At 40.3% G+C, this 20515-nt stretch overlaps 1 long non-coding RNA gene across 3 annotated transcripts in view; it reads left to right on the top strand.

Moving 5' to 3' along the window:
- The first annotated feature begins 1703 nt into the window (after window positions 1-1703).
- Window positions 1704-20515, top strand: part of LOC115519292 — a 36426-nt gene continuing 17614 nt past the window's right edge. For 2 of the 3 annotated variants that reach the window (XR_003970459.1, XR_003970462.1), the window contains exon 1: window positions 1704-1791. This is a non-coding gene — a long non-coding RNA (uncharacterized LOC115519292). Of the gene's footprint in view, window positions 1792-16408; window positions 16462-20515 lie in introns of all 3 variants that reach the window. The other variant, XR_003970458.1, reaches the window with a different exon arrangement.

Below are 20515 nucleotides of genomic sequence, written 5' to 3'. Positions count from 1 at the left end.
AGACACAGAATCGGAAACAGGCTCCAGGCTCCGAGCCATCAGCCCAGAGCCTGACGCGGGGCTCGAACTCACGGACCGCGAGATCGTGACCTGGCTGAAGTCGGACGCTTAACCGACTGCGCCACCCAGGCGCCCCTTTAGCTAGGTTTTAAAACTTGTCTGGTAATATCTGCAGCATAATCTGAGAGAAGCTCTCCAAGTTGCGACTATAGGAAACTTTCCTCTGGCCTAGATCGTGTCCTTCTTTCTGGCACTGAGTGTGCATCTACTGACTTGACGAATTATAGGACCATGATTGTGAAATGTCTCAATTCTACACTCAGAGGTATGATCCTTTCGTGTGTGTGTGTGTGTGTGTGTGTGTGTGTGAGAGAGAGAGAGAGAGAGAGAGAGAGAAACAATAGAGCTGTGGAGTCGCTGTTTTTGAAAAGGATAAACCTGAACGATATGGGGGAGACAGTGTTCCTGGTGTTTTACAAATCAATCCTCAACCCTCCAATGTTGCTACTGTCATCAACTGTATTTTAAAGAAGAGGAAACAGGTTCAGAACTTGCCTCTGTGTGTGTGTGTGTGTGTGTGTGTGTGTGTATTACTGAGCTGTAGTTTGAATACAGGTTGATTTGGCTCCAATGTCCATGCTCTTTATCTCAAACCATAGGCCCCAAGCCCCAACATCTTGTCATGTGTTGCTGTCACGAGGGCTGGCGTCACTTTGGGAGTTGCCGCTGCCGGTTGTGAAGTCACAACCACTATCACTGGTGGAATAGAGTGGTGGCTCTTTGCTCTCCAGCCTGCCCTCTGCGAAGAGGGAAGGAGCCACTGCCCAGGGAAAGCAGAGGGAGTGGGAACAGTACAGCCCCCGTTGCCCTCAAATATTGCTTCTCTTCCCTTTCCTGACCTCAAGCGGCCACGGCCACGATCAAAGCCACTCAGTTTGGAAAACAACGTGCCATTGTCTTCAGAAATCTCCTGTGACAGTAGCCACGGGCTACCTGGGAGTAGGAAGAAGGGACAGGGTTTCTTTCACACTCTCTCTCAGAGAAGCTATTTGTCTCCTGGAAAGCCTAGAAAGACTATCTCAGCCTCAACAAAGACACACTTGACAAGTGTCACTAGTGCTCAGGGAGGGCCCAGTGAGGCCAGCAGGCGTGGGCAGGGGTCATGAAACCCACGTAATGATGGGGCAGCCTGGGGACCCTGGACAGACATGGCTGCCTGTAGTAGTGACTGTCTGTTGGTTGCAAGTAACAGAAAACAACCTGAGCTACCTTAAGCAGAAAGGGGACAGTATTAGAAGAATACAGAGGTATCTCAGGGAACTATGGAATTATAGAACAGCCAGGCCTCAGGAAGGGAAGAGTCAAGGAAAGTCCTGGGACTGCAGCGGCAGTTGATGGAGGTCCCGGCCCATAGCAATCCAGTGACTTGACGTGGCTCTCAGTTTCAATATTTCTTCAGGCTCAAGAGAGTGAGAGTAGGATATGCTAGGCTCAGATTATTCTTTGCAGTTGGCTTAATCAGCAATGGCTGAACATGGGGAGGGGAAGGGATTGGTGCAGCGGGAAGTTCACACAACAGAAACAGGAACCCTCTGTGGGCAGAGATGAGGGGCGGGGATGACACCAGATTAGACACCCACCCCCCCACCCCCCCCAGACCGATTTTACGTGGAGAGTCATTCTGCAGGGAAGTTGCTCACAGGCAGTATGGTATAGCAGTTGGGAGTTCAGGCTTTGGAGCTAGATTGCCTGACCTCAAAGCCCAGCTCGGCCACCTCCCAGGCAACTTACGTAAGTATCCTGTGTGTCTGTTTCTTCCCCTCTAGAGTGGGAATAGTAACAGTACTTACTACATGAAAGCGTTAGGATTCAATGAGTTAATAATACCAGCAAAGTGCTTAAAACAGTGCCTGGCACACAGTAAGCCCTTGATAAATTACTATTATTATCTGGCTTTTGAGGCATCATCATATTTATTGAAATTGTCAGATGGGTCCACCTCACTTTAAAAATACCCACTGGGGCGCTTTTTAACATGCAATTTTATGAAAGAAAGAGGAGAGCGATCAGATAAAGGCTCTGTTATGAAAACAAGCACGACAACTTATGTTTAACTTAGACATAAATACAGATGCAACAAATTAAAAAAATATATGGATACCAAAACATTAAGAAAAGAAGTAAAACAAAGAAAATAAAAAAGAAAAATACAGATGCAACACCAAAAGCACAGTCTATAAAAGAAAAAAAATTGATAAGCCAGACTTTATCAAAATTAAAAAAAATTGCTCTTCCAAAAGTGCCATTAAGAGAATGAACAGATAAGCCACAGACTAGGAGATAATATTTGTAAATCATATATCTGATGAAGGGCTTGTGTCCAGAAAAACAACCCTGCTTACAGTTCAATTAAAACTACCTAACTAAAAAATGGGCAGAAGATTTGAAAGACATTTCACCAAGAAGCTACCTAAGTGGCTAATAAACACAGGGAAAGATGTTTGACATCCTGGGTTTGGGAAACGCAAATTAAAAATCACAATGAGTTTCCACTATAAGCTCACTAGAATGCCTCTGATCCAAAAGACTGATTTATCAGGGCTTCTGGGTGACTCAGTCGGTTAAGCATCTGACTTTGGCTTAGATCGTGATCTCACACTCTGTGAGTTCGAGCCCTGTGTCGGGCTCTGTGCTGACAGCTCAGAGCCTGGAGCCTGCTTTGGATTCTGTGTCTCTTTCCCTCTCTCTCTCAAAAATAAGTAAGCATTAAAAATATTTAAAAAACCCCAGAAGACTGGTTTATCAAGTATGGAGGACACAGAACATATTCTTTGCTGGTGAGACTGTAAAATGGTGCATCCACTTTGGCAAATTGTTTGGCAATGTCTTAAACATAAATTTAGCCTATGACCCACCAATTCTTTTCCTAGGTATATACCTAAGAGAAATAAATAACATATGTTTACAGAAAGACTTGTATAAAAATGCTCATAGAACCATTGTTTACAATTACTAAAAAAAGGCAAAATTCAAATGACCATTAAACAAAACGTAGCATTATACAATGAAATACTAACCAGTCATAAAACCCCTCAGATTATTGCTATATGGACAACATAGGTGAACCTCAAAATCATCATGCAAAGTGGAGAAGACAGAAACAAGACTGTATCTTGCATGTTTCTGTTTATATGACGTTTCTGAAAATGGCAAATCTTTAAAGACAGAAAAGCAGAACAGTAATTACCTGGGCTAGGCATGGGAGTGGCCATTGACTGCAAGCAGCAATGACAGAAATGTTGACGGTGATAGAAATGTTCTAAAACTAGATTGCAGTAATGTTCGTACAATTGCACGAACTTATTAAAATCGTTGGAATGTATACTTGTTAGCAGGTGAATTTTATGGTATGTAAATTATACCTCAATAAAGCAGATTCTGTCCCATACTCACAAATCCTGACTGAGTTACCAGTAAAAACCATAGCTGACAATAATTAAGAAAGAAGAAATCTTTTAGTCCAACACTACTTGCAGAGCCTCTTTGGGTTTCATAATGTTTTATGCCCAGTCCCGTCCCATCTCCCCACTGATCCACTGCAGAGTGGTGACGTTTTATGATCAGGATTGAGAAATCGTGTAGAGACAATGGAGTCTAAGAGTACCCTGCCCTGAATCTTTTAGGTGGGGGTTCTTTATGAACTGTACTTAAAAAGCTCTAGCTATTCCCATTCCTATTTGCTATTCAAGCTTTCCTGGAGTGTAGGAAACCATCCTCCAAGGAAAATTCTCCAATGCTGATTTCTGTAGCTTGTTTGCTATTACCCAGGAATTTCTTTTCTTTCTCATCAATGTATCATAGTGCCCTGACCTTGACAGGAAGAAAACAACTTTCAGGTTGACTGCTACATCATAAAGCCTTCTCCTGTTACTAAAAAAAACTTCATTTGCTTGGTAGTTATTTCCTGTGTCAAACTATCAAATGTTTCTCCTGACTGCAGCCATCTGGGGGTTTGTTTTTTTCACACCAACATGTTAACATAAGCCACCCAGAGGGAACAGTATTCATTCATTTATCCATCCATCCATCCATCCATCCATCTTTCCATCTTTCCATTCTTCCACCCATCATCTGTACATTCAACAATGATTTCTTGAGTCCCAGTTAGGGACCATACACTGTACTAGATATTAGGGATGGAAAAATGAGTAAGAAAGTCATTGTCTCCACGCTCTCAGAGCTCAGAGTCTTTCTTGGATGACAGTACAAGACTGGCACTGAAGCCATGTTTTTTCCACTTTCCAGGTTTTCTTGGGCTGGTCTTTGCCTCTCTAGAGGCTGCACTGGTGGCATCTCAGGTGATCTGGTGTCTATGTTGTAGCTGTAATGGTGGGGGCAAGGAGCTCCTGGCTCCTGGGGAAGGTTTTGATCCACAGGCAGTGGTCACTTTGGTAGGCTCCAGAGGGACAGGCTTTGAAGCAGCTCTCTCCCTCCTTTTTTAAGATTTTACTTTTAAGTAATCTCTACACCCAACATGGGGCTCAAACCTATAACCGCAGAATCAAGAGTAATATCCTCTACCAACTGAGCCAGCCAAGCGCCCTGAAGCAGCCCCTTCTTCAATGGCAAGTGCAAAAGTTGTAAGGGTAGCCACAAGAACTTTGGTGGTGGTAGCTGCAGCTTTGCCATTGTCTCAGGTGACTCCAGCACGTCTGCAAATTAAATAGACGTCAGACGCAAGGAATGGGTCCTGTTGCCTGGGAGCATATCAGATCTGTAAGGTAGAGATGAGAATTCATTTGTTTCTCAAATATTTCGTATTTCTGGGAATACACGGTAAATCAAGGTTGCTTTCCAACTCTTGCAGTATTTTCAGCTCAGTGGTATGTGGTAGCTAGGCAATAATATTAGACAACATTGTTTTAAGAAAAGAGGAATTAAAAATAATGTGTCTAGTTGGGACTCTACAGAGAAAAAAAGACAGTAAGTAATCAGTCAATTGATAGCTAGAACCAAAAGGTAGAGTTTTACACTTTATTTTTTCTTTAAGTTTACTTATTTATTTTTGAGAGAAGACAGATTGAGAGAGAGAGAGAGAGTGAGAGAGAGAGAATGCCAAACAGGCTTGGCCCGATGCGGGGATTGAACTCACGAACCGTGAGATCATGACCTGAGCTGAAATCAAGCGTCGGATACTTAACCAACTGAGTCACCCAGGTGCCCCCACACTTTACTTTTGAACAAAGCAATAAAAAGTGTGTACAAATGGAGCAGCGCTTTCGACAACCTGAGTTAAAAACTCATAAGAACATTGTATTTGCTGGATAGTGTTTCTGTTGTAAACTGACCCTGCATATGATAAAGTTTGAAGCTTCTTGAGTCAGATATTTTGCAGAATGTCCTAGAGTCTGATCTACTTAACTGTATCAGTCACGTCCATCAGCTGCGGCAGTCCCCTTCCTCCTGCCTCTCTGGAGATTCCGACCATTAAAAACACTTCCTGTGAGGTCAGGGAAGACAGATAGATACATGGCAGACATGCCCATGCCCAGAGCACCAACTCTATTTTAGCCCTCTTCACCACTGAGTCCAGAAATGGCTTCAGCATCCCTATCAGCTCAGCATCCCAGGCTCCACTACCGATCAATTGGAATTAACACATGGCGATGAAACTTACCTGTCATCCTTGGGTTAGAGAATGAAAACAAGGGCGTTAACTTTATAAGGCTGTAGTGAGATGAAAATATATTTCTTGGCAAGAAAGAAGTTGCCTTGACCAAGAGTAAGAACTCTTTTTCAAAGTTAACCCCTGGTTCTGAAGAATCAGGGGAGAGAGAAAGAGAGAGAGACAGAGAGACAGAGAGACAGAGAAGACAAGAATGTCACCCTGAGGGGCAGCAGGTAGGGCCAGGGAGATAGCACAGAGAAGTGTAGGCGAGGAGAGAAGAGCCAAAAGTGGCTTATTTCACAATTCCCTGGGGTTGGGATGCTCCAGCTTGGTCTTTTCTTAGCACTATCCTGAGGAATTTGGTGGAGAATGACTCAGAGTGTGGGCCACTAGAAGTGACTCACCTGCCGCTCCCTGCATTACCTGGACTTGGAAGCCATCCACCAAATACTGGTTGGGGCAGCCCAGCCCCATCCACTCTGTGACAACTGACATTTTGCTTTGAGGCAAATCTGAGTAAATAGACTTGAACGTCCCTGTGCTGATCATTCCAGTGAAAATGGAGATAAAGCTTTTAGTGACCTCAAAGGCTGTGAGGTTTGTGGCTTTACAAAGAATGGCCTGAAGTCATGTGAGGGTGGCCAAGCAAGTCTGGGAACTTCCATTTCAAGTTGTCTGATACAATAACTTAGTGACGGGGATAATTTTACTGGCCCATTTAATAGAATGATAAAGACCACAAAGCCATCTCTGAGACTCTGGGCAAGTCTTGGTATTTCTCCATTTCCGTATCTATAAAGTAGGGTAATTCCTCCTGTAGAAAGAAAAAAATGATAGCAAAATATATTGAGTTTATACCGTCTGCAAGACACTGAGATCGGTCCTGGGGAGTAATAAAAGAGGAATAAGCATAGACAGCGCTCTCAAGGAATTCAAGACATAAGAAAGGAGAATACAGACATCTAGAACAATAACAACACAAGGCAGACAAGGAGATGGGTCTGAAGAGCAATGTAAGAATTGAAGTCTTGGAGGATGGCTCACTGACCACTTCTCGGCCATCTGACTTATTCTGGATGGAAAGGTGTTGGGCAAAGTCTGGTATAGATGTTTTTCATTTTTATTTTTGTTTTTGCTGGTGAAGAAATAAAAGGCTGATTCTATATGTTTTATTCTCTTCTGCATTATTCATGGAAGAAAAAAAAACAGTGAGCCATAAATAGTTTGAAATTAATATATATGAGGCTGTGCCTTATGTTTTAATATTATAAAGAGCTCAACTGTAATATATTAACACCGGGGAAGGTAAAACTTCCTTCCACGTAGACCAGAGGCTTGGGAGCTTGTTATGGTGCAGAATGAGGAACAAGACATAGGTCTGACGTCTTCAAAGCAAACTCCTGGTTCATGAGAAGGAAGCTGCCAGTGTCAAAGAAACTTGAACCTTTTGTTACCTTAAGACACTTTTACTCTTCTTTTGGCTCTGAGCTGAGAGAAGTGCTGAAGAATTTTGTAGCAACAAGCTAAAAATAAACTAATCTATGGCCCTCCTCCTTCTCTTTCTTTCAGCAGGAGGATTCTAACCCAATTAACAAACTGATTTAAATGAAAATAAAATTGTGATCAGTTTGGTTGCTTTCTCCTCCTCCCCGCTGTTGAATCCCACTGTAATTAGCATTTCAATTTTTTCATATCTAGCTTTAGTCAAGGAAACAAAATTGAGGATGTAGGCTGTGTAATTTGCTAGAACTTTTATTCATTCTTGCTTAATACACCCCCCATCCAACAGACTTTATGTTTCCACAATTTTACATACATTTTTTTCTAGAACATGAAGAATAGCCCCAAGAGAAGAGACCCATTAGCAAAAATTTTCTATCTACATCTCTTATCTGCCTCTAACATGGAGCAAACTATCATATGTGAAATATGCATGTTTAACCTCAAGTCACCTTAAATACATTGAAAACAAACTAAGTCAAATAGAAATGGGAAATTTTGTTACTGATATTTCATTCAAACTGCATTTCTAAATTAAGAGTTTCAAGCACACCATGGAGCCTAATTGTGATTGTACTATCATTTCTAATGCGTTAAAAGAGTTAAATAATTTATTGTAAACCACATAGTAACTTACATGAAAGAGAACCCAGAACTGGTGATTTCTAACCAGAAGGGGCACTTCTGCCCTACTACATATGATATCATGTCACATCACTTGTCTGTTGTCCATATCCCCAAGCTCATGGACTCTCTTCCCAATGATTACTTACTACTAAGTAAAACATTTTATTTCCAATGAAACTACTTTTCTCATTTGTAGGACTAGATTCATTCTCTTGTTATCAGAGCTACAGAATATATACCTGAATTTTTCTATACATAATAAATGTATGGACAATTGTGTTCTTGTCTCTGTAGGGTGTTTCATTTATTGTTATCTTTAAAGTACTTGATGGAAATTTACATTTCTTTATCTTTTTAATTTATTTTTGAAATATTTTCCTATTGACTTGGATGACTGTGGCTATATCCCTTTGCCTCAGCTTGAGGATTCCTTTCTTTCTTTCTTTCTTTCTTTCTTTCTTTCTTTCTTTCTTTCTTTCTTTCTTCTTTCTTTCTTTCTTTCTTCCTTCCTTCTTTTTTTCCTGTGTGGGATTTGTATGATTTGATTTAGAAATCAACTAACAAAAAATTAGAAATCTAATAAGGGTCTTAGATGTCTAAATATTTTCCTGTAAAGTGTGACTAATCTTGATTCATATTGTGTTCAAGCTCAAGGGTCAAGTTCAGACGAAACTATTTGGTATCAAACACAAAGACAATAGCAAAAGTCTACCAAATGTCAGAAGAACGTATCAGTGGGTGAGATGCCCTTTCTCTCTCTCTCTGTCTCTCTCTCTCTTTCTCTGTCACACGCACACACACACACATTGGTTCACTTGATAAATGGTTGGTAATTTTTTGTGGTGAATACTCTAGGGCGTGCTATTTAAAATAGACCTTAATTTAAAGCTGCTTTGCTTGAAGTAGGTCATTCTATACTTTCCAACAGTCAGATACAATATTCTCTATAAAATCTAGGACTTCTAAGGCTAGGAGTTAAATTCACTCCATCAAATAATGTGTTGACCAGTTCCTTACTATAAATCTCTTTAAATATTTACAGGGGTGAAAGAAACATATCTTTCCTGAGTTTCTCTTCTATGTCAGGCACCTTTCTTCAAGTCCGGGTCCTGAAGATAGACTTCTTTGATTGAAATCTGGGCCCTGCCACTCTCGACCTGCAGGACTTGGGCAAATTCTTTAATCTTGCTGTATCAGTTTTGTCATCTATCAAATGGGGATGACAGGACTCAGTTCATATATAGTTAAGAGGATTAATTAGATGGTACAACAAAATATTTATCACAGTACCTGGTCCTTAATCAGCAATTCCTTCTTGCTGTTGTAACTACCTTCACGTACATCAGCACCTTCTGTCCTTACTATTACTCTGGGAGGCAGGCATTACTGTATCTATTTCACAGATGAGCAACCTCATAACCAGTGAAGTTTAGTAATTGACCTCAAGTTACAGAGCTTTTCCTCAGCAGAGCTAGTATCGGAACTTCATCTAGTTAGTTCTAAAGCCTGTGTACTTCACTGCACTAAGTTCTCTGCATATAGATTATAAATCATTATAGGACATTTTCTACATGATTTTTGACTTTTGGCATGAGTCAGTCAATTTGCATTTATCAGTATTCCAACAACCAATTAATTCTGGTAATAGGCACACTTGTAGCCATTCTGCATTTTTATTTGATGAGAAAGACACTGATGATAAAAAGTCAATTTATAGGGAAATTTAGCTGAAGAAGAAGGAGGAGAAGGAGACAGGGGGATTGTGGGGGAGGAGGAAAAAAAAACCACACACACAAATTCCAAGGTGTATTTCAAATTTGGGACCAACTCAAACCAATCTCTTACCCCATTTACATTATGCAAAATTATTTTGGAGGCATCACGTTGTGGCTTGAAGAACACAGATTTTGGAATCTTATAGAGCCCAATTATGTGAATTCCAGCTCTGCTGACTTTGGGATCCTGAGCCTCAGGCTTCTTACCTCTAAAATAAGGTCAACAGTATGTACTTCACAGGTTTGTTAAGAAGATTAAATGAACCACTGTGTGGGAAATGCCTGGGACAGTGCCCAGGACAGATATAATGCTCGGTGAATGGCAGGATATCACAACATATATCTTCTATAAGAAATGTTTCAGGCTGCACAAGGTTCTAAAAAGTCTCCTTAATAATGTTAAAGGATGTTCAATATTAGTATAATCACAACACTGTGGAATTTTAGAGATGGATGGTAAATTAGAGAGCTTTCTAGTTCAATTACTTCATTTGATGGTTGAGGAAATTGAGACTCAAAGAGACTAAGGGAATTGCCCAAAATCACACAGCTAATTATAATCAGAGTTGGGACTAAAACCTGGCCTCTTAATTAATAGTTCTCCTAATATTTTTAAAGTCATGAGTCAATGATCATACCACTTGAGCAATAAAGTGTGAAATATAAGTATTTGTGAACAGAGTTTAGAATTCCAATCAAATAACACTTATAATGATGTTAGACATATATTTAATGATAGCCATAATAATTATTGTGCTGCACAATAACAAGGAAAAAACTATAGGTTCATTTTAATGTGTCATTGTAATTATTTTGTACAACCAAGCCAAGAAAGGGAAAAATGAAAAGAAGAGCAAGAAACTCCTCTGAGGGCCTCTTCGAAGGCTCTTGAGTCTGTTACTCAAGGGCCTTCATAGCTGTGTTTTTCTGCTGAAAGACAAGGGGCTGAGAAGTGGTTTTGAAAGGAGGGGAGACAAGAGGTTCCATTGAATTCTTCTCTGGGGAGGAGGGATAAGGGCTCACATCTTTCCCTGCTGATGGAGAAATCAGCTGGTATCTCCTTCTCTTTCTCCATCAGCTACTTGCTTGGATCTGGACATTTCAGCTACCCCAGAATCCAATTCGTAGTAAATAATGCCAGAGTCAACACCCAAAGCAGAGTGTTGGAATAGTTTTGCTTTTAGCAAAACTATGGCTTGTTTTCTATTCTCACTGCGTTCTGATTCCCAGCACTTTGTTGTCATTGCACAGATCCATTTGAGGGCCTCAAAGATCACCTTGGTCATGGAGCACTCCCCACCCCAGATGAGTGGGAAGGCTTGGCTGCATAATTACCCTGTGGTCATTGGAGAAAACTCTAGGTTTTCTAATTCCTTCTTACTCCCAAGAGGAGCGGGTGAGACCTCCCTTTTCCCACTCTTCTACTAGGACTCTCTCAAAGATGTGCTTGAGGAAAAGTCTTTCGGCTCAAAGACATTTTCTCTACGGTGCTCACATGGTTCCTATCAGACATTCATCTACAGGGTTCCCCAAAGCAGGATATCTTTCATTTACACTTGGGATTGTTGAGTTTGATCAGATTGCTTCTCTATTACTGAAACTGAGAGAAAGGGACTATTGAAGAGAGAGGAGAAGGGAGGGAGGGGAAGAATAGAGATACATTTTGAGTAGTGGGAGTTTTAGGGGAGAAGAAGCCTTTATTAGGGATCCTTGAGGGGGAATCTTTCATCAGCCTGATCGCAGGGATGAAAGGGAAATTGCGCCAAGAGATCCTGGAGGTGCAAATGCAGAGAAGGAGGTGAGGTTCTAAAGACAAGTTTCATGTGCACCACAAAATCCCCTGAGAACCTCCCCTTTCCTCACTTCTGTCTCTCTCCCTACTCTATCTCAAAAAAAAAAAAAAGATGATAATTTAAATCTGATGAAGTCCCTGATGCACCTTATTCCTGGGGACTGGCGGGGCAAGATGGGGAATTGCTTACTCAGGGATGATTCGTACAAAGACTTTGCAGAGACAAGCCCAGGACAGCCTTTGGGCAGTGGGTGAGTATATTTCTTAAAAAGTGTAAGAAGGTATTCTCTGCCTGGGTCTGGGTGCAGCTTGGCTGGCTCTGTCACCTAGTGACATTTCCCTCACACCTTGCTCCTCGGGTCTAACTGGTGCTTCTGCTCATGGATGTCTGCCTTCTTTATTCGGGTCGTGCAGTCAGTGTGTGTGTGTCTAAGAGGGGCACTGGGAGGGCCGAGGCTTGGACAAATCATTAAAACATTGGCACTTTGTTTTCTTGCTTCTAAATTGGAGACAATAATGACTTCTTCACAGGATTATTATGAGAAATAACGGTATTTTATGAAGATACTTGGTATATACTGGGCACTTAGTTAATGGTGACTGAGGCCATTGTTTAAATGGGTACAGTTCCTTCAGCCAGTGTGAGATAGTTCAGAATTTATGAGGTGGACATGGAAACTAGGACACTTCTCATGGTCTTGTCATAACTGGTTGGTGATTTATAGATGGTTCTGGATTAGTTTCTGTTCCCAGGGAATATAGGTGAGTTCAAAATGTTATTTCTAGACATTCAGGACAATGGGGTTCTATGGAATTTTTTTTCACTACTAACAAATGAATAAATCATTAGACTATTGAATATTTTCTTTTCTTTAAATTTTTATTTTTGAGAGAGAACAAGTATGGGAGAGGCAGAGAGAGAGGGGGACAGAGGATCCGAAGCGGGCTCTGCTCTGACAGCAGAGAGTCCGATGAGGGACTTGAACTCACAAACTGTGAGATCATCACCTGAGCCAAAGTCAGACACTCAACCAACTGAGCCACCCAGGTGCCCCTTGAATATTTTCTTCACAAACCCAGTTTAAGCACAGAAATAGCCGGCCTTTTCAGAGCTGGGCCAGTGGCTGCAGGACCAAAGGCAACCATGTTTCACGATAACAGTGAGCTCTTTGCTGGATGTTACCGAAAGAGAGTGAGCTATATTAGTACTATTAATATTGCATGGCCCCATTGCCTGAACCCAAAGATAATGGCACTGAGCGTGTAGCCATCATTGAACGTAGCCACATGGCCACGGAATTGTTGGTTTGGAATCCATTTCTAGGATATGCCCAAAGAAAGATGGTGGGACCCAGTCCTCATCTTTTTTAAGATAAGGCAGAAAGGGAAGTCCTTAGAGCAACAGCATCTTGAGGAAGGGTTCCTCATCCTTGCATGAATTCCAGGTTTACATCATACTATGTACTGATATATATCCAAACCAATATCAATGCCCATCCTAATAGCAAGAATCTATTACTCTAATACCAATACTAATTTCAATATTATTAAATGCCAATACCAGAACTTTTATTTCAATTTCTGATACAAACTATCGTCTCTTAAGTGTTAAGTATATATTAGACACTGTGCCAAGAACTGTGTAGGTAATATCACAATTAACCCTCACAAGAATTTTTTGATGATAAAATGTATATTGCTTAGTATATTCGAGGCACAGGTCTAGGTGTTTGCTTACTTACTTCTCACAACTGCCCAGACAGGTACAATTGTTACTCTGGTGAATAAGGAAATTGAAGATCAGAGAGGCTAAGTAACTTGCCCAAGCTCACACTGTTAAATATACAGCAGAGCAAAGATACAAAACAGTTTTCTCTGACTCTAGATCTGTAACTGTATGGTGAACCTGTGTGTTTAGAGTTGCCAAGATGCATTTATAAATTTTCTGTATGCTTTCTGCACTTATTAAGAACTTCCTAATCTAAAATGGGCTCCACAGAAGCACCTTTTTTGTTAAAGGTAATTTTACCCTCAAATTTTGCTCCCCTGAAAACTCTTTTTTTTAAATCAGAAATATTTTCTCTTGACTTTCTTTAACTCCACAGAACTGATTTGAATGTAGGCTTCAAAAATTGCTTCAACGCTGCATCATAGTCCATTTTTATGAACACTGAGGATGTCTTTTAAAATCTCCTACAGTTTAGGGGCGCCTGGGTGGCGCAGTCGGTTAAGCGTCCGACTTCAGCCAGGTCACGATCTCGCGGTCCGTGAGCTCGAGCCCCGTGTCAGGCTCTGGGCTGATGGCTCAGAGCCTGGAGCCTGTTTCCGATTCTGTGTCTCCCTCTCTCTCTGCCCCTCCCCCGTTCATGCTCTGTCTCTCTCTGTCCCAAAAAAAAATAAATAAACGTTGAAAAAAAAAAAGATAAAATCTCCTACAGTTTAAAAGAATTGCAAAACATATTCTTCATCATATTTTCCATGTGTATGTCTCTTTAATAGTAGACAAAGACACCAGAACTATTTCCTTAAATTGTTCTTGTCAAGCACCATTTTATCGTAGACATTTCTTTCGCTAAATTGGATTTTGGGGAGAGCTTGGAGCTTAATGTTTATGAGGAGTTTTCAGAGGAATTTGATTTTCATTATTTTTCTTAGTTTCGTATTTGGTTTTAGTGTTCAGAAGGATGTCCCAAATAAGGCCTTTGAGACTGAGGTCTTTTATTTGCAGTTTGACCAAAACAGAATCTGCACAGAATAAACACATAACCAATTTCCTGGGTCTCAGTCCTCCGATAGGAGATCCTCAAGGGGCTAACTGGTAGTTCATTTTTCCTATAATCCATGCATTGGCCCATAACTGCAATCCGATGTCATTTGTCACTGGCAGTGGAATTAACGTTTTACAACACCGGCCTTTCTGGATGACCGTGACTGGAGTCAGACATCCACGAATTACAGCTTTCACAAGTTTCTTGAACTGCAAAAGGTGCTAAAATCCAGGGCTAATCCGGTCAGGCATTAGTCATATCACAAACCAGACCTCTTCAGTGGTCTCTAGTGGAATGCAGAAATCACAAGGATTCTTTCATGGTTTAAAGTAGGGTTCTTGGGGTGCCTGGGTGACTCAGCTGATTAAGCCCCTGACTCTTGATTTCAGCTCAGGTCATGATCTCATGGTTTGTGAGATTGAGCCCTGTGTGGGGCTCTGCGTTGATGTTGCAGAACCTGTTTGGGATACTCTCTCTCCCTCTCTCTGCCTTTTCCCTGCTCACCCATGTGTACATGCATGCTGTCTCTCTCACTCTCTCAAAATAAATAAATAAACTTAAAAAATAATAAAGTAGGGTTCTTAACTTAGAATTCATAGACTCCCAAGACATCTGTGTTTGTGTATTTAACTTAATTTAATTTTTTAAGTTTAACATTTATTTATTTTTGAGAGACAGAGAGAGAGCATGATCAGGGGAGAGACAGAGGGAGAGGGAGACACAGAATCCAAAGCAGGCTCCAGGCTCTGAGCTGTCAGCGCGGAGCCTGACCCGGGGCTCGAACTCACAGACTGTGAGATCATGACCTGAGCTGAAGTTGGACGCTTAACTGATTGAACCACCTGATTAAGCACAGGTGCTTAAACTTTAAGCACCCCCTAAAGTTTAGGGGGCTTTAGAGCCCCCCTAAAGCATCTGTGTTTAGAATTGAGGGGTCCATGTACCTGATGGGAAAAAAATCCACATACTTATTTTCACTAATCTCTAGCTGAAATGTAGTATTTCCTTCCCTTAAGAATGTAGGCCACAAACCACAATAGTATTACATATTGCTAATACCTGTGATTCTGTTTCTAATAGAAATCACAGGTATTTTCCTTTTATATTACAGTTGCTCCTGATGTCACAAAATATCATTTATCCTCTTCTCAACTTTAAAGTCCTGGTAATTCTTAGACGTACTGTGACATCTTCAAATTTAATGCACAAAATTGGGTTCCTTAAAGAAGCACATATATTATGATATCAAATTCAGAAAATATGTTGATAATTATAAGGAGTGCATTTGTTGTGACGCGCACTGGGTGATGCATGGCATGGTTGATTCGCTATACTGTACATCTGAAACTAATATAACACTGTTTTTAACTATACTGGAATTAAAGAAGAAACAAGAAAACACCAAAATATGTTGCTAATGGTATTTCAATGTAATTGGCTTACCTACGTTGCTAAGTGCTCCTGTACCCAGATTGAGGGGGTACAGAATATGTAAAACACACTGACTCAGCTTAAGCCCTCATTCTTAAAGATGCATTCAGGAGAATCTAGCTTTTACTCTTCAAAATGTAATATAGATCTAACAGTATATCCAGATGTCAACTCTGTAACTTGGGACAGCTATTATCTTGAGATAATCACTCCATTCTCTGATTGCTCATTGGTGAAAGCATTTATTTAAAAGAACATAACCTTAAAATAGAAATAATTTGGGAAAATTATGTGTATCAGTTGGGATTAAGATCTGCTGCATATAATTGGAAACCCCAAATCACAGTAGCTTAAACAAGATAGATATTTATCCTCTCTCATCTAAAAACAAGTCCAGAGGTAAGAAGTCTAGGAGTAGTATATTCCTTTAAAGTCATTCATTGACCCAAGCTCCAATTTTTTTTTTTTTTTTGTTTTGCTACTTCAACCTTAGCATGTGACATCTAGTCTTATGATTCAACGTGGCTGATTTAGTTCTCATGATCACATCTACCTTTAAATGGCAGGAAGGATTTGGGGAGAAAGATGTTTGCCTGAGATCCCTGAATTTGAGGTGCCTGAAGACACTAAAGGGAAGGTGCCAGGGAAATGGTTGGAAATGTTGGCTCAGAGCTCAGAGGAAATGCCTGGTGGAAGGTACGGGACCAGGAGTCGACTGTGTGCAGAATGAAAGCCAAGGGTGTGCATGAGATGGCCCAGAAGAAGTGAATACCATTAGAAGAGGACCAAGAAGAGAATCTTGGAGACTTTAACAAAATTAAGGTTTTGTTTTGTTTTTTAAATACAGAAGGACAAAAAAGTTCTCCCAGCTGAGTTAGCTTCTTCTAAGCAGTCTTCTCAGTAAGTAAGCCATTTGACACTTCTGCTTATATTTCATTGACCAGAATTTAGTCACATGGCCCCATGTAGGTTTAAAGGAGACTGGGAAATGTAAACTCATAAGTAGATATATTGTTGCCTCCAATCAACCTGGGGTTCTACTTCTTTTTAAAAAATTTGTTTGTTTGGGTTTTTTGGGGTAATATTTATTTATTTTTGAGAGAGAGAAAAAGAGGGGGGGGGAGGGGCAGAGAAAGAGGGAGACACAAAATCTGAAAGAGGCTCCAGGCTCTGAGCCATTGGCACAGAGCCTGATGTGGGGCTGGAACCCACAAACTGTGAGATCATGACCTGAGCCAAAGTTGGATGCTTAACTGAGCCACCCAGGTGCCTGGGGTTCTACTTCTAAAGAAGACAAGGGAATGGATATTAGGTAGCAGCAATGGTCCCTATGACAGTATATAGACAGGGACTCAAGGATACACATGCTTCAGAGAAGAGCTCAAGGAAGAGCCCTGGACTAGCAGACAGATGCCCTGGGTCTTAGTCCTGCCTGCACTTTTTACCTACAACGCCTTAAACAAATTTCTTCGTTTCCTTGAAGGTTTAGTTCTTTCACTTTTAATGCTGATGTGACCATTGCTTTTTCTTTCTGCTTTCCTACTGTTGTTAACCGCAACTGAGGCAATGTATGTGAATGCGCGTTTACAACTATAAAAGCATTGCATAAATGCAAGGCAGGTTGTGCCCTCAGAATGCCTGGGAGTTGTAATCAGAGAAGGTTAGATTTAGCCGATCTCCCAATAAAATCACACCTAAAACCCTGAGCCAAGAAACAATCCCATCTTTATGTTGACTTCTCAACTCCTGATAATTCAATTTTCTAAGTTTAGATGGAAATTGAACTATTGTCTCATCAAGCCACTAAATGATGCCGGCTACATGTACTGTAATTGTGATATGGGCAAAGAAGCTAATTTTCAGTGATAGCATCATGTCTGATGAGCCATGTTTTAAGCAGAAGGCTTGGTCGCTGTTGAGCACGGAATCAATTCTAGCCAGTAGAAGCAGAATGGAATGTATGGCAGGATAAAAATGGCTTATAGAATTCTTGGGGACAGGGAGCTGAAGAAATAGGCTGAGCTTCCAGACAACTCCAAAGTCCCCATAGAATTGCCTGGCTTCTACTGCCATGATCAAGAAGCCATCGGTTAAGGCAGGAGTCTTTCTTGAGGTCCTGGGTCCACACTGCTGCAGCCTCAAGCAGATCCAACCTGATTCACACCAAAATGGTGCTTCACGCTATTTCTCATCCCACTTAACTCCATTCCAAAAACAGTTCCCTCATGATCTGACTGGTGGATCCCCGATTAACCCAGAACCCTAGTTTCAAGAGTCTAAGAAATACAGTTTTTGCCTGTAAAACCTCTGCTAGAAGTGCATTGGAATACATGTCATATGTGTCGATTGTCAACCCATAGTATTTGTCAGAATGGGTTTTATATGTACCTATGAAATGGAACTTACTATTTGAGGTCCCCAAACACTGGCTACCTATCTTAGAAATGAAATGACTTCAGTGCAACATAATATAATTAGAGTAGAAGGAATTCACTTAACTCAAGTGTGTATTCAATGAAGAGGCAGAAAACATAGGAAACATTCACATACATACATCTTTAGCACGTCATTCTTAAGTTAAAACATTTGTACTAGCATTAAACCTAAGTTAGGCATGTGGATGGTTCATTAAGAATATTCTTCACTCATAAATATAAATTTCTGTTTACTTGTATTGATTAGGATTGGAATAACTTACTCATTTGAATGTATTTACACATCATGATGAAACCACAATAATTAAAGTTCAAGATGTGCATAGAGATGATCTAATGAAATTTTATTGACTAAGAGAGTTCCCAATAATTATCTTTCTGCTTGAACAGCTTAGCCAATAAAACATAGGGCATTCAAGAATAAGAATGGACTAGAGTCATAGAAAAATGACCACAGTTTTTAATGAATCTAAAAATATTGTGAAAAAAATAGGTATTCATTAGAGTGAGAAAATAGTTTTGCTGTTGTAGGTCAGACCAGCTTCTGAGAAGGGCAGATTCTCAATTAGATAATGTAGAACTTCTGTAATAAAACCATGACCTGTCACTGAATGATGAATTGGAGAAATGAAGATAGTCAATGGATGAAAGAATTAGACTGAGCTTTTTTTTTTCTTTTTTGAAAGTTTATTTATTTATTTTGAGAGAGAGAGAGAGAACGCGAGAGCGCACATGTGAAAGTGGGGGAGGGACAGAGAGAGGAAAAGAGAGAATCTCAAGTAGGCTCCACACTGTCAGCATGGAGCCCAATTCCAGGCTCGATCTCATGAACCATGAGATCATGACTTGATCCGAAATCAAGAGTCAGATACTTAACCAACTGAGCTACCCAGGCACCTCTCCTTTTTTTTTTTTTAAGTTTACTTATTTATTTTGAGAGAGAGAGAGAGCATGAGCAGGGGAGGGGCAGAGAGGGAGAGAGAGAACCCCAAGCAGGTTCTAAGTTGTAAGTGCAGAGCCTACCAGTGGAGCTTGATCACACAAGTCTTTTGATCATGACTTGAGCTGAGACCAAGAGTCGATGATGGCTTAACCCCCTGAGCCACCCAGGCACCCCTACACTGACATTTCTAAAGACTGCTTAGGAGGGCTTGATGAGGAGGTAGGACAGAAGAGAAGTCTGGAGGGCAATGGAGCAATGAGAATATCCTTTTTTCTAAGCCTGTTTTGTTTTTCCCTAAGAGAGCAGTTCTCAAACTTTTTGGTCTCAAGTTCTTTTTAATTTTTTTTTTTTACATTTATTTATTTTTGAGAGACAGAGACAGACAGAGCACAAGTGGGGGAGGGGCAGAGATAGAAGGAGACACAGAATCCAAAGCAGGCTCCAGGCTCTGAATTGTCAACACAGAGCCCAATGTGGGACTCAAACTCACAAACTGTGAGATCATGACCTAAGCCGAAGCTGGACGCTTAACCGACTGAGCCACCCAGGCACCCCTCAAGTTCCTTTTAAAGTCTTAGAAATTATTGAGGCCACCAAAGAGCTTTTTGTTTACGTAAGCTATATCTGGTCAATATTTACCATATTCAAAATTAAAACTGAGAGATTTCAAACTATTTAAAATAACAATAATAACCCTATTACATGTTAGTATAAAGGTCAGTTACAATCTAAACCCTTATCAATGAACTTTTTGTACTCAGTTATATTAAAATCCATTGGTCTATCTTGTACTTTGAATGAATCTTTTATATGGTTTGATTTTGTAACATCATTCATCGGTCATTTGGAAAATATTAGTTCACTGAATAATGCAAATGTAGCAGAGTTGACACAACATATCATATATATCAAAAAATCACATTTGTTAATGTCATCATTGACATCATCAGAAAAGTCTTTGCGCATTGGGAAGCTGATTTTCACTTCCACGCTTCACATCCATAACTGATTTTCACTTTAACCTTGAATTCTATCAACGGCAACAAATACTGTTAGGTATTTTCCTTGAAGTGACAGGTTCGCTTCATTCATTTTTTTGAGAAAATGCCTGGTAAATACCCGGGTCAGAATCATCATGAATTTTCTGTCAGTTGCTCTTTTCTTTATTTACGTACTTTTTTTTTCCAGTTGTTCTTTTAAATAAAAATGGTGGTCCATGAAACAAAAAAGTGGCTTGTTCAGCCTTGAAACTCAAACAATTGTACAAGTGCTTTTTCTAGAGACACTCATTGTACTTTGGTGTACAAAAGCACTTTATGTGTATTTCCCAGTTTACCACATGAACTGTACCCAGAAATCTAGATGTAAGAAACTGCTTCATGAAGGACATTCTTAAGTGAAAGCAGCATTAATTTTTTGATGTGAATGCATGGTGGTGAAGAACACCATGACTGCTGGTACAATTACTGCCACTGCGTTGATTCGTGCTAAGGTGCTGAAAGTTTTGTTTAGTGTCATTGCAAATATCAATAGAGTGGAAAAGATAAATAATACCTTAGTGTTGTCATGGAAATAA

The sequence above is a fragment of the Lynx canadensis genome, chromosome B4 (genome assembly GCF_007474595.2).
Source record: "Lynx canadensis isolate LIC74 chromosome B4, mLynCan4.pri.v2, whole genome shotgun sequence".
Classification (NCBI taxonomy): Eukaryota; Metazoa; Chordata; class Mammalia; order Carnivora; family Felidae; genus Lynx; species Lynx canadensis.
Note: the sequence above shows the minus strand (reverse complement) of the source record. Positions and strands in the feature narration are given on the sequence as shown.